The sequence below is a fragment of the Onychomys torridus genome, unplaced genomic scaffold (assembly GCF_903995425.1).
Source record: "Onychomys torridus unplaced genomic scaffold, mOncTor1.1, whole genome shotgun sequence".
Lineage (NCBI taxonomy): Eukaryota > Metazoa > Chordata > Mammalia > Rodentia > Cricetidae > Onychomys > Onychomys torridus.
The window spans coordinates 26,257-40,734 of NW_023413590.1; the positions used below are offsets into that span (position 1 = coordinate 26,257).

The window sequence follows — 14,478 nt, forward strand, 5'->3', positions numbered from 1 at the left end:
CCAGGAGACACCCAAAACACACATCCTGTTGCTGTTGTCCTTGGTTACTCCCAGAGGTGGAAGGTAAGTCCCTATTGCTGAAGACACTATGCACTTGAGACAAGGGGCTTAGAAAACCCTGAGTCAGATCTGACATAAATGCCTCCTCCAGGAGGGTTAGCTTTCAGGTACCAGAAGTTGCCATGCAAGCTTCCAAAATGAGACAACTAACAGTGCTACCCAGCTATGATGCCTATGAACCATGTCAGTAACTACCATGGTATGATAACACTATGTAAACTGTACTGACACAAATACTCTGAGGTGGTGACATACAGAAGGTTCTCTCATTGTACTTAAGAGCCACTGAACAAAAGTAAGATTATGCCAGGCATTGGTGGTGCACACCTTTAATCCCAGTACTCGGAGGCAGAGGCAGGTGGATGGATCTCTGTGAGTTCGAGGCCAGCCTGGGCTACCAAGTGAGTTCCAGGAAAGGCGCAAAACTACACAGAGAAACAGTGTCTCAAAAAACCAAAAAAAAAAAAAAAAAAAACTAGAAAAAAAAGCAAGATTATGCCTGGCATTAGAAACTAGTCACTAGGTACCAAATGATCACCCCTGGAAACACACATATGAATAAAATTATAGACAGAGTGGATGGGTTGTAATTAGAACACACACACACACACACACACACACACACACACACACACACACACACACACATGCATGTAACAAAAGACACCATGAATTTAAGAGAGTAAGGAGTGGTATTCAGGAGAGTTTGAAGGGATTGAAGGGATAAAGGGGAGTGAGTGAATGATGTGATTACACCATAAAAATCAAAGGAAAAATGAAAAAGAAAATAATTTCTAGTTTTTAAAGTAAGCTTCTAAGTAGTTAGGTGACATGTTTTATTACTGAGCTGTTTTACATTTTAATTTCCTGGAGAACAATTTTATTTTACAATGTGAAACCATAATAGTAAACTTGTGTATTAAAAAATTGCACCCATATTTTGTTTTGCAAAGTGTCCAGTGAAAGGATTAAAGAGCAAATACCTGAGGAAATTACTTTGGAAAGGAATGATGAGGCACTTCAAAAACATACAAAAACACCTAAAGATCAAGAAAGAAAACAGAAAGGAAATACTAACAAAAGCTTCATATTATATGTTATAGGAGAAATGGGGATAAAAGGGTGAGCCTTCAGTGTTAGTTCTGCCTTTCCTATGCTCTCCTCCTGTATCCTGCCTACATACCCCCACCAATTAACTCTTCCTGCCACACCTGATGAATTTGACCTGAATTTGATCCCTGGGACCATTGTAGAAATTGAGATTTTAGTCTTACAAGTTGTCCTCTGACTTCTGCACATATGCTCTTCCTGGCATGCACACACACACACACACACACACACACACACACACACACACACAAATACATTTCAAAAAATGATGCACTCCCCTCTCCCCCATAAGTGTTTTAAGTGTTGACTTACTGTTTGGTTCAAATTCAATAGATATTTATTAACAGAAAAATAGTCTCATTTTATTTCTGTATGTTATTCTCAAGTACACATTTACAATGTCACTTCTCTTAAGCATTTTCAGGTATTTTATAATGTGTACAAAGGAAAGATGGAATATTTTCAGGCAATTCCAATGAAATATATCACCTCCTTTAAGACTTTATACCTTTTATAAAGTTTTGGCTGGAACAAATTTTCTAGCTTTGCTAATCATTAAAATAAATGAAAAGTAAACTATAAGCACAATTCATTTCTATGTAATTTATGATACTTACTTTCCAAACTTTTATCACCCTTCAAAAGTTTGACTATTGTACTCAGAAATAAAAAAATTAAGTCTGTATGGAGACTGTGAGAAATACAAAGATTATAAAGTATTTTTTATGTTTATTTAATTTCTTATGGTTAAATTTTTCATCTTAAAACATTCTTTTATATCACTTTAGGAAAAAGGAAAATTCAAGATCACAAGAGTGTTAGACATAAAGAACAGTTCACTGAATACCAACTCAAATCTAAAGGGGATAAACTCAGGTGCTAGAAGGTATAGGAGTTTTCAAAGTTCTGTCTGAGCTTTGCTTGGCAAAAATGAATGCTATGTACTGAATGTATTATATATTTAGTATTGAAATTAAATTTATCCTGTTTCAGAACATGTCAAGCACCAATTACTTAGAATCTAAACCTGTAAATATTACTTCTGAATATCAGAATCACAGTAAAAAAGGAAAACCTGGCAGTAAAACCATAAGGACCAAAGGAGTTATCAATTAGGAAATTTTTTCCTTCAAATATTCTCCAGTGTTTCAATACCCACATACCAGTAGTTTACTGAGGGAATATAACAAATGTTTTCTTCAAAATTCTATATAATCAAATCCAATGAGCTAGATTAATTGTATAATATGTCCTACAATCATGACTAACTGTATAAAATGTCAAATCTCAAATAAAAAATGTAAGTAGCCAATTAATATATATGCTATCTTAAAAAAAGCACATTAAGAAAAAATACAAAATAAGTGCTGAACTGGCCACATCTACGTTCTTACAGGACTAAGTATGTAAAATGAAGTAACAGCCTCTGAGTTTTTACTTTCATTCAAGACAGCATTCACAGAAAAATAAGGAGCTGGACATGGATCTGGTTTCCATAAAGTTTTCAGTAAAATGCAGCTTTTATTAAAATATTCTGTTGGTAAAAACACTTCAGCTTCTTCTTTTCATTTACCAAAACTAAGAATAATATCATTACTTCTAACTAAGGTCCTTTTCCTCTAATTACCTACCTAAATTTTAGATTTTCTCAATACCAAGTGTACAGATAATCCCATATAACTCAGGATTTTCCAAGTTCTTACAAATTGTGATGGATTGTCATTGTCAGGAAGGAACAGATGTACCTAAAATTTAAACTTCATTTCAATGCCAATTTGCAAAATAATGCTACAAGTCGTGATATATTTCTGTAAGTCAACAAAATTCAATCTACTGTAATTTTTATTTATTGAACAAAACTGCAAGACAAACCACAAAACATTGAAACTCAAGAAAAAGCAGAAATTTTCATTTAGGGTTTTCTAAAATTCTGCTATATATGAAAAGAAAGAGAGGTAAAGTACTACAATCAAGATCAAAATGACCTCTATAAACAAAAATGAAAAGTAAGCCCAATGCAGTCAACTTCCTATAATCAGCAGTGGTAGAGACTCAACTAGAAGTTGCATTGTCAAAAATTTGAAAATATTAAGACAAGGAAATAATTTCCATATTTTGATAGTAAGGCGTGTCAGAAGAATTTCTCAATTATGCTGGCAATATCACTATAATGTATATTTTTTACAAAGTTACTTTTCAAGTTAGTAATATTAATTTTTGTCTTACAAAAGTCCCATTGAGATGAGTAAGGTAGTAGTATGGTACAAAGGCTTCCAAGACAAAAAAAAATTGGCATAGAATCACAGACTATGTTGTTAAAGAAAATTTGTTTCTCTCAGTTAGTAAATAAAGTTTACAAGATATAGAACATCTTACTCAGTAAAATGTAAAGTCAAACAGAAGCAATATTGTATTTGTATTTGATTATCAAATTCTCACTATTGGATGTGAACAAGGATGACTGCTTTCAAAATGAATCTCCTGCTTCAAAGTCAACATCTCTAAAGTTTAATATGTATTCTTAGGGCGGGTTGATTTGTTTATGATGTCGCATTATATGCTGATTCTTTTCTGAGGGTCTCTTGAATCCTTTCTTGCAGTACTCACAGCAGTGAGGATAGTCTTTGGTATGGATGGAGATAACATACCGCTTAAAGCCTGAGGCGTCTATAGTGCTATAATCACAGTATTCACACTGATACACTTTCCGGTCACTGTGGGTCTTCATATGATTTTGAAGCTCACACTGTTGTTGAAATCCCCTATTATATCCCTTACAGTTAAATGGAACATTCACTGTGTGAACTGAGAGAATATGGTGACTTAGCAAAACGGATCTGGACTCTTAAAGTCACAGTGTCTACACCAGTGCATTATTTTACTTTTTGTGAGTAGCCACATGATTCTTGAGTTCTGATGGCCTATGAAATCCTTTGATGCACATCTCACACTTATGAGGATAGTCCTTTGTGTGAACTGAAATTATGTGTCGCTTCAAATTACTTGAATTTGAACTCTTATGGTTGCAATGCAAACACTGGTGTTTTTTGCTTTCTTGGTGTGTAAGAGCATGTTCCTGTGCCTCTTTGGTGCCTGAGAAAGTCAGGGCACAGATGCCACACTTCAATGGTATCTCTTTATTATGCTTAATTTTTATATGTGTTTTCAAGTTGAAAGAGTCTGAAGACTTGTACTCACAATACTGGCATTCATAGGGCTTCTCTCCAGTATGAACTCATATGTGCATTTTGAAGTCTGATGGGTGATGGAAACATTTACCACACTCTACACAAATGTGAGGAAATTTCTTGCTGTGTACTGACAAAAGATGCTGATTCAATAATGCCTGTTCATCTGTTTCATATTCACAGAACTTACAGTTGTACGTTTTTCTGGCTACTTTTAATCCATGCACTGTTCTGTGGGTACACAAAACCCCAGCCTGAGAGTCATGGTTCCCACATTCATCACATTCTGTATCTTTTCCTGCCTTACTGGTCAGCTTGTGGCTCTCCAGATGATTATGTAAACATTTCTTTTTGTTAGTACTGTAACCACAGTCAGTACAGTGGTATTTTTTTATTGGCAAGGTATTCAGGATGGTTTTTCATGTGTATTTTCAAGAAACTTTTTGAGTTAAATTTCTTTCTACAAAACATGCAGGGGTCAGGACCAACAATTATTGCTAAAAAATAGAAAGAGACAAAGATAAATAATCAAACTTCATTACTTTTTGGTTTCTTTGTTAAGTCTAAAGTATGTTTCCTGGACTTTATCTGTTTTTAACATTCATGTCTCTAGTTTCAACATACATTTTGTAGTTAATCATAAGAAAGAACTGGATCCAGTATGACTGGATTAATTTCATTCCTTTCTGTTTTGTTTTTTTTAAAGGAAGCATCAGTGAAATCTTATCAACTTACAGATATGTAGTAAATTATTTGTAACTAAAGTTAAACATTTAATTAAGTTTAATATAATCCAACCTTTCAATAATCTATGATATTCTTCAACAACACCTACAAAATTTAATTATACAAAGCTGTAGTTTCCCTACATACACTGCCCCAAACCAATTCAGGATAAGAGTATATTCTGTTAACAATTAAAAGTGATTAAAAGTGCTCCTCCATTTCTTTAAGGGAAGTCTGTTTAAATGATTTTGTGGGAGTTTGGGGATTTAGCTCAGTAGTGGAGTACTTGCCTAGCAAGCTCAAGGCCCGGGGTTTGGTCCTTTTCTCTGGGAAAAAATGCTCTGGTTGTAGTAAGTTCCTGAAACAGTGGGATTGGGGGAGAGAGGCAGGAAGATCACAAATTCATTGCCATCTTGAGCTGCAAATAAAGATTTTGTCTTTGAAAAAACACAGAAATAAAAGAACAAAGGAAGAAAAACTTGACTGTTTTATCAAATGAATTAAACTAACAGCCAAGTAAGATGGTTCATGCCAACAGTCATAAGACATTTTGAGGAAGCTGAATTACCACTAGTTTGAGGCCAGTAATAGTTAAAAGTGTGAGACCCCACCAAAAAATTAACTCATTTTATTGATTTCTTTTCTGTACCAGAGAGTTAAGTTCCTTTTTCTTAAAGTCTGATCTACAGCCTGTCTGTTTTTTTACCTCAGTAAGCCATTCATGACTATAAATAAATGGAAAATTTATTTTCAAATTCAATGCACAAAAGCCTCTTGGGATCAAGCAGTAAAAATACCATGATTACACTTTTGTCAATATACAAGACTATTTCTTTATATAATCTGCAGAATGCTCTACACCAAGGATAGTTTTTCCTTCTTACCAGCCAGATAGTGCCTGGATACAGGTCTTTTCTTTGGTATTCATTTAGACATTCTGTCAAGGTCATCACACTCATCTAGGTGCAAGGCAGCACTTGCAGTGACATTCTGTTTTTCAATTTCATCAGAATTTTCATCTAACAATGTGTGTCAAAAACATGATGTACAAATTACAAAAATTAAAATATTAGACATTCTTTATTATCTACAACAGTGAAAAATAAAACCTGATACTCAATAATAGCAGAAACTCTGTTTTTATGTAATGGACTTAAAAGCACATTAAGTTGAAAATCACAGGAAAAATATTTAATGTATGTATCTAGCAGTTTGCCAAGACTATAAAGACAAAAGCCAACACAAAAGAACAAAAAACAAACTCCAAGTAGAAAATATCTGTATTTTTAAGTAGGTAAAAAAATAAAGGAAAATTTGAACAAAAATTTGGAGTTCTTCATTATTTTTTAAATAACTAACTGGGTTATTTCATATTTGTGAAATATTAAAGATCTCAGAAACCATTCCTCCAGAAATGGAGGAATAACTAGAGAAATAACTTCACTGATAAAGTGCTTGCATGAGGATTTGTGTTTAAAACCTACACACCATGTTTTAAAAAAAACTAAACAAAACAAAGCCTGAATACAGAGGTGCATATTTGTAATCTCGTCACTGGAAAAACAGAGAAAGGTAGATTTCTGGCCAGCCATTCAGGCAAGATTCAGGCCAAAGAAGAGACTCTGTCTTAAAAATCAAGGTACTAATTATGTCTGCTGAGAATCAATGTGTAAAGTTGTCCTTTGTTCTCTGTTTTGTAGCAATTTCTATCTTTGAGGGAAGCTTGTTAAGACACAGGATGCTTTAAAGGGAAGTGAAACTTTATATCCTGAAGTAAAGGTCCTTAAGCTCAGCAAGTATACAAATCAAAAGCTTCAGGAAGTCCCTGAAACTGATTAGTCACTCAGACTTTGTCCCTTTATTGTCAAACATATTTAGGCAGTAACAGAAATAGAGAGAACTGTTGGACAAGCTGAGCTACTTTGAAGAGGCTCTAGTCATGCTTGCTACCTAGAAGAGACTCACAACTCCTGAGTTGTCTAAAAGAACCACTCTGCAACCTATCAAAATGTCTGCAGGTTACACATTAAGTTCCTGCTTCCCAGCTTTCATTTGTCGTGCTGGGGTGGGTTTTTGGCAACTCAGCTAGCTGCCTTTTAGCCATTTCTGTTCCTGGAAGTAACTCTAGATTCTTAAAAATAATTTCAGTAAGCTCACTTATTCACCATGTTGGACTTTGGTGGTATCCATTCTTTGGTCTCTATCACTTTTTCCCTATCTGGGATGAGTAGACATTTCTTAATTCCCCAGGACTAATGACACACCACGTCTCTACATACACGAGCACATGCCTGCATCCACATTCATACATATACCCCATATCTCAAACAAGAATAAGTAAAGCAGTATCAACTCTTCAAGGTGTTTCTTACCATAGGCTGCTGCCCATGCAATAGGCATGAAAGCTGCATTCAATTCACTATCATCCATTTGTTGTTCATGCACAGTAGCAGCTGCTGCTGTGCCACCAGCATCTTCATCTGCTACAATCACTTCCATATAAGCCCCATTTGTTACATCAGCAACATCTAAGCACAAATTATTAAATCCTTCTGTGACTAGGTTTAGTACAAGCTCAGCAAAAAAAAATCTATTCACTACTGTAAAACACCACAGTAAGTAGCCAATAAAGACTTAGTATATTTCATTTTTCTTTCAATATTTTATTCTTTCCGTTTACTTACTTGTTTCGTTCGTAAGACAAGTTCTTATGTAATAATTCCAGGCTATTCTGGGACTTCAATTGGTCATTCAAAATCCACCTGCTTCAGCCTTTTCAAGTGCTGGATTACAGGTGTTAAGTGACCATGCCTGGCATCTATTTACTTTTTTAAAGCACCAATTAAAACATGCCATTAAAAATACTGATGCCCTTTATTATATGGTAGCATTATAATCTCTATAACAGGGCTGCTTCTATATAGTTTGTTTTAAAAAGAATCAGAGGTTATAGAAACAAAAAACCATCTGTATTCAAAGTAAGCCATCTACTTGCTACAATATTTATCTTCCTGTTGAGAGTCATCGACAGTCATATTGTCTCTGGGAGTATGAAAAGTGCTGTCCTGATCATGTAGGTCAGCTTCATCATCATTGTTAGTGTCACTCTCCACAATGTCTATAGTTTGTCCTATAAAAAAACAAGTTATGAGAATTAATTTCAAACTCCATCTATTTGACTTAGTGGGCTTACCTTTTTCAGTATCTGCATATTACATTAGAAATGTCTTAAAGTTATCCTCAAACAAACTTTCAACATTTCCAACCTAAATAGCATTTTAAAACCTGAAGGCTGGGTGGTGGTGGTGCATGCCTTTAATCCCAGCACTCAGGAGGCAGAGCCAGGCAGATTTCTGTGAGTTCGAGGCCAGACTGGTCTCCAAAGCGAATTCCAGGAAAGGTGCAAAGCTACACAGAGAAACCCTGTCTTGAAAAAACAAAAAACAAACCAAACAAAAAAAAAAAAAAACAAAAACAAAACAAAAAACAAAAAACCTGAAGAACATCAGGCCCTGGAGGCACATGCTTTCAATACAGTACAGGCAGTCACACTACTGTGAGTTTGAAACCAAACTCTGGTATACAGAGTGAGTTACAGAACAGCCAGGCCTCCAATTGAGACCCTAACTCAAAAACACAAACACAAATAAACAAAAATCAGAACCACCACACTGTATAAAAAATAAAACTATATGCAATGTAGCAGAATATTAGAGACAGAGAATGTTTTCCCCTTTACCTAGGTCATCCTCTGTAGGGTCAGCTTTAAAAATGTACACCTTGATAATTTCAGGACAGGTGTCATCCAATCTATAAGGATCAGTTTCTGGCTCTGCATGCATGGTAATGTCAGTGGAACCTGCATGATCTGTTTTGCCAGCATCATCCACTAAATAGACAGGAAGTGCATTATAAAACTTCACAGCAGATATAGAAACAAAATGCAGCTGCTTTTTTCTTTTTGAATCAGAGTGGAGGCAGGGTGCACTAGAGTGCTCAGCATTTGATAAAAGTACTTGCTCTCCATGTCTGACAGCCTGCATTTCATCCTCAAAACCAATAATAGGAGAGAACTGACTTCTGAAAAGTTGTCTTCTAATCTCTACCTCTGTAATGGTACAAGCATACTTTCTCACTCCCACCTCACATACACACAATACACACAATAAGTAAATTTACAAAGAAAATACTTTATACATGGAACTTGAGATATGATTAAAATCACTTGCTGTTCTTAGAGAGGATCAAAGTCTGGTTCCCAGTACCCAAATAGGCAACTCACAGTCACCAGTTTCTTTGGTTCCAGAGGACATCTTCTTTCATTTGTCTACACACACGCACACAAACACACACACACACACACACACACACAGAGAGAGAGAGAGAGAGAGAGAGAGAGAGAGAGAGAGAGAGAGAGAGAAAGAATGTGTGGATCTTAGTACACTCTTACTACAAGCTTTGAGCTTCACTGGGCACCACATATAAGGTGTACAGACAAACATATAGGCAAAGCACCCATATACATATGCTAGTAATTTTTTAAAAATGCCACAGTTTTTTTTTTTTTTTAAAAAAAAACAAATCAAACCAAACAAAAAGAAATATGCAGTTCTGATGATGGATTTCAGGTTTTGTGCTTAGTGCATAAGCACTATAAAACTTAGACATATACCTAGACATTTCTTCAACTTTGCTTAAACAATGGAAAGAAACTGGTGAGATGACATATCTTATTTAAGAACAAAACCTTGAAGTGAAAAAATCATACACTTAAAATTAGAGCACTTCAACTGTTGAATGAAGATACACTATGCTGTGTGTAAATAACACAAAATTTTTCATCTGATATAAGTCAAATATCCCAAATACACATATTGAACTTAATTAGATAAATAACACAAAAATTCCCATCTGATAAATGACTAATATCAAAAATATACACATTGCACTGAAGAAATCAGATAACACAAAAATTCTGAACTGATAAAGGTCTAATATCGAAAATATACTTATTGAACATTTTTAACCTATATAAAACAAAATTTTTCATGTGATAAAGGTCTCATATCACACACACACACACACACACACACACACACACACACACATATATATATATATATATATATATATATATATATATATATATTCCCAGTTTCTGGCCATTTGACAGGCTCTGCAGGAAGGTTCCCCTTCACACCATGCCCCCACACCTATCTGCCCGAGACCCCAGCCACTTCCTGAGACTCAAAGACTAGCCCCAAGTTGCCATCCACCCAGGAACTCCCATCTGAACCAGAGCTTCCATGCTGCCCCAGAACGCTGATCTGGACTAGAACCCTCAGCTCCCTTCTGGCCAGCATTACCATCTGGACCAGAGCTCCCATCCTGCTCAGAGCTTCCATCTGGACCAGAGAGAGGATCCCTAAATCTGTCAGCTCTGTCTGGACCAAGTGTGCTGATAAGACAAGAACAAATCCTCAAGGAGATGGACAGACATCAAGGCAGAATTACATACAACAAAATAAAGAGCAATACAGCATCACTAGAACCTAGCCCTCTTCCAAAAGCTAGACCTGAACATCACAGAATGGAAGAAGCAGAAGAAAACAACCTTATAAATAATATCATGAAGAGGCTAGAGCCTTATATAGAAGAAATAAAAAATGAAGTGGTGGAACAGACAAAAGAAATGGGAAGAACACTATAAAAATCTAGAGGAAAGGACAAATGAAGCAGAAGAAAACAATAAGTCCCTGAAAGAAAATCATGGAAAAACAATGAAACATATGAGGGATGTAGTTAGAATTTTCCTGCCTGGCCCACACTCAGGACAAATCTCTCTTACCCATCAGTCCCACAGTCTCTCAGACTCAACCAAGAAAGCACACTGAAACTTATATTGCTTATAAACAGTATGGCTGTGTCAGGCTTCTTGTTATCTACTTCTTCTATCTTAAATTAACCCATTTCTGTTAGTCTATGCTTTGCCACATGGTTTGTGACCTATCGGTGTCTTTACATGTTGCTTCTCATGGCAGCAGCTGACAGTGTCCCTCCAACCAGCCTTCCAGCTCCCAGAATTCTTTTCTCTCTTATCCCGCCTATACATTCTGCATGGCCACTGGCCAAACAGTATTTTATTTATACAGAGAGATATCCACAGCACGTCCCCTTTTCTTTTTTATTTTTTAAAGGAAGTTTTTAACTTTTACATAGTAAAATTACAAATAACAAAACAATTATCAAGCAAGAATTACAGTTGCATTATTAAGTAAGACATCCTATTTATCTTATATTTGTGAGTCTAAGGTTTTATATCTAACTTATCTTTTATCATAATTGAGGAAATTATAACTATCTTGTCTTCAACCACATCAAAGACCTCAGAAGGATACAATATTACCTGAGAACTGGGAGAAGGATGCAAGCAACTTTTGCGAGTCCTGCAGGGTAGACAGAGAGGTCTGGCAGCCTGGACAGTCACCTAATGTTCTTTTGTAAAGTTGGGGCATTTGTCTTCAGTCCATAGGGCTAGAGTTTCTTGGTCACTGTTTTCAGTGTCCTATAGAATGTCGGGCAGTTTCCTCTGTGAAGCAGGTACCTGAAGGACCATTGTGGAGAGGAAGGACAGCAGAATCAGTGAAGGGTAAGGTATTCTGCTCTTGCTCTGACCTCATGGCTTTTAACTCTGCAGTTCTTCTGTGTTTCTTATTTAACAAGATGGTTACATCTACAGAGGGAAACAGTCCAAGATCTGAAAAGCGAAATAGAAAAAAATGAAGACAAAAGCAAAGGTAATGCTGGAAATAGAAAATCTCAGTAAATGAACAGGAACTTCAGATGCAAGTATAACCAACAGAATGCAAGAGATGGAAGAGAGAATCTCTAATGTTGAAGATACGTTAGAAGAAATAGATTCAACAGTCAAAGAAAACACTAAAGCCAAAAAAGTCATGGGCCAAAATGTACAAGAAATTTGGGACATCATGAAAATACCAAACCTATGAGTAATAGGGATAGAGGAAGAAGAATACCAACTCAAAGGCACAGAAAATATATTTAACAAGATCATAGAAGAAAACTTTGCCAACTTAAAGAACGAAATGTCTATGAAGATATAAAAAAGCCTATAGAACAGCAAACAGACTAGAACCCCCCAAAAATCTACTTGCCACATAATAATTAAACAACTAAATGTACAGAATAAAGAAAGAATAATAAGGGCAGCAAAGGAAAAAAGGTCAAGTGACTTATAAAGGCAAACCCATCAGAATAACACCCGATTTCTCAATGGAGACTTTGAAAGACAGAAGGACCTGGACAGATATAATGCAGATACTAAGAGACCATGGATTCCAGCCTAGAATAGTCTACCCAGCAAAACTTTCAATCATCATAGATGGAGTGAACAAGACCTTCCAAGACAAAACCATCAAATATTTGAATTAAGAGTCATAACAGTAGCAAAATTGTTTCATTGTTTCTTAACTTTGTGTTTAGGGTTCATCAGAACATGAGGAACTATTGTTAGTGCTATTTAAAGAGTCAGAGAATTGGAAAAATTTAGAACCATTGATCTAGAGTGTCCAGTGGAACCCTAGTGTCTGTGTTCCTGCATTTGAAGTGGCTTGCAAAGGATTTTCTTGAATATCCCTTGCGTTATAGGAAACTCACGTTCTGTGTGGAAGACTCTAGCTCTCTGGCCACCTTTACTACCCAGTAACAGCAGAACACATTCAGCTATTCAACAGAGTGTAATACACCCACTATGCACATGCTGATAACACAGATTTTAGTCCCACTGAGCTCCATGACTGTATCCCACACCTATGAGTACTTTTTCCTAGGCTGTGTTATCCTCTTCCTCTAGCATAACTCTGCCTAGCTATTTCCTGTAGACTCATTAACAGGAAATGTTTAACAAGTGTCCTTCTCAGTCAGCATTAAGTCTATAATGTCTTGTGGCCAAGGAGACAGGAAGATGCAGGAACTTATGAAGACCTGTAGCATACATAAATTTCTGATAATATTACCATGTGTACAAAAAATTTCAGTAGGAGATAAACAATCAGTTCCACACATGGAAATAACTAAAGATGTCGAATCAATCAGAGAGAGATCTCTGCATTTGGATGAAGAGGGTACTAAAGGGCTTCCCTTGAATCTCAGCAGAGTTTCCTGCAAAGGTCAGCTTGACTTCTAGTGTATTATGAGGAAAGCTTATTAGGAGGGAAGCAATGTCAGTTCCCATGACATCTGCAGCTCTTCCCTGGACAATCTATTGTATCTTGGAGAGCCCTGGCAATCTCTGTGATGTGACAAATGTTGTGGCAACAACAACTGGCCATGGGAAGTTTATTCAATGTCTTCTCCATTTACTGATGAACATGATGGCATACTGAAGAGTCTAATTCAGAAAGAGAATAGAGTGGGTAGAGAGACCGGAGAGTGACAGAACAAAAGTGACCTTTAGTCTCATTGTAAAACATCAAGAAAGAAATGGTCAAGGGAATTGTGTAATGAGTTCTGTGCAGGAAAAGGAAAGCTTCCTGGATGATGTGGGCTTGAACTGAATCTTCCAGTAATGGGGCACAGAATTTTGGAGTCTCTGGGAACCCACAGAGCTTCCCTGCTTGTCATGGCTCTTGAAATTCAAGGATCCCAGGATATTAATTGTTTTGCCTCAGGGTTAAAGAACTGGTAAGGCCAAAGTTTTTGTTGGGAACTCTTGGCTTTCATTCTTTTTGGAGAATAGGCATTGATGATTGAACACGAGACCAACATTAAAGTATGAGGGATTGAGAGGTGTGTCCATTTCAAGGCAGGATATTACTGTACTTCAACCACACTGGCTAACTTTTGGTACTTCCCAGCTGCTCTGTTTGTCCTAGGTTGTCAGTGAGGTGACTTATTGAGTCTGGTGACCAAGTTCTGGCCTTATATGTCTTCTCCATTAATAGTTATATGGTTAGATTGCCCTGTCAAGATATTTGAGCAACCTCTAAATGACTGAGGTGATTGTGAACTACGGTGATTTTCTCATGACTCTCTCTACTTGGTTACTTGGAGCACAAGCTTTGAGGACAGAGAGAACCAGATAGCTGAGATAACCACTTCCCTTTAAATAGAGGAGATAGCTGACTTCCCCAGAGGGGGCATCTGAAGCATGGGACAAAATAATTTGGAGTGTCACTGATTCATTGGTAAACAAGCTTTCTCAACATTTGATTAGGACTCAGCATGGTCTGTTTATCCTCTTTGCCTTGTCATACTGCAAGTTAATTTGTGTACATCTACCCACAAGGAGCAACAGGGAGCCACCATCTCACCAAACCTTCCTCACCAAGATGAAGGTGAAGCAGAAGGTGCAAAGACTGACCAGTCAGGTATG

At 36.5% G+C, this 14,478-nt stretch overlaps 1 pseudogene; it reads right to left on the reverse strand.

Annotated features, from left to right (window-relative positions):
- Window positions 1-3,691: 3,691 nt before the first annotated feature.
- Window positions 3,692-8,296, reverse strand: LOC118576345 (annotated as a pseudogene).
- Between the last annotated feature and the right edge of the window lie 6,182 nt (window positions 8,297-14,478).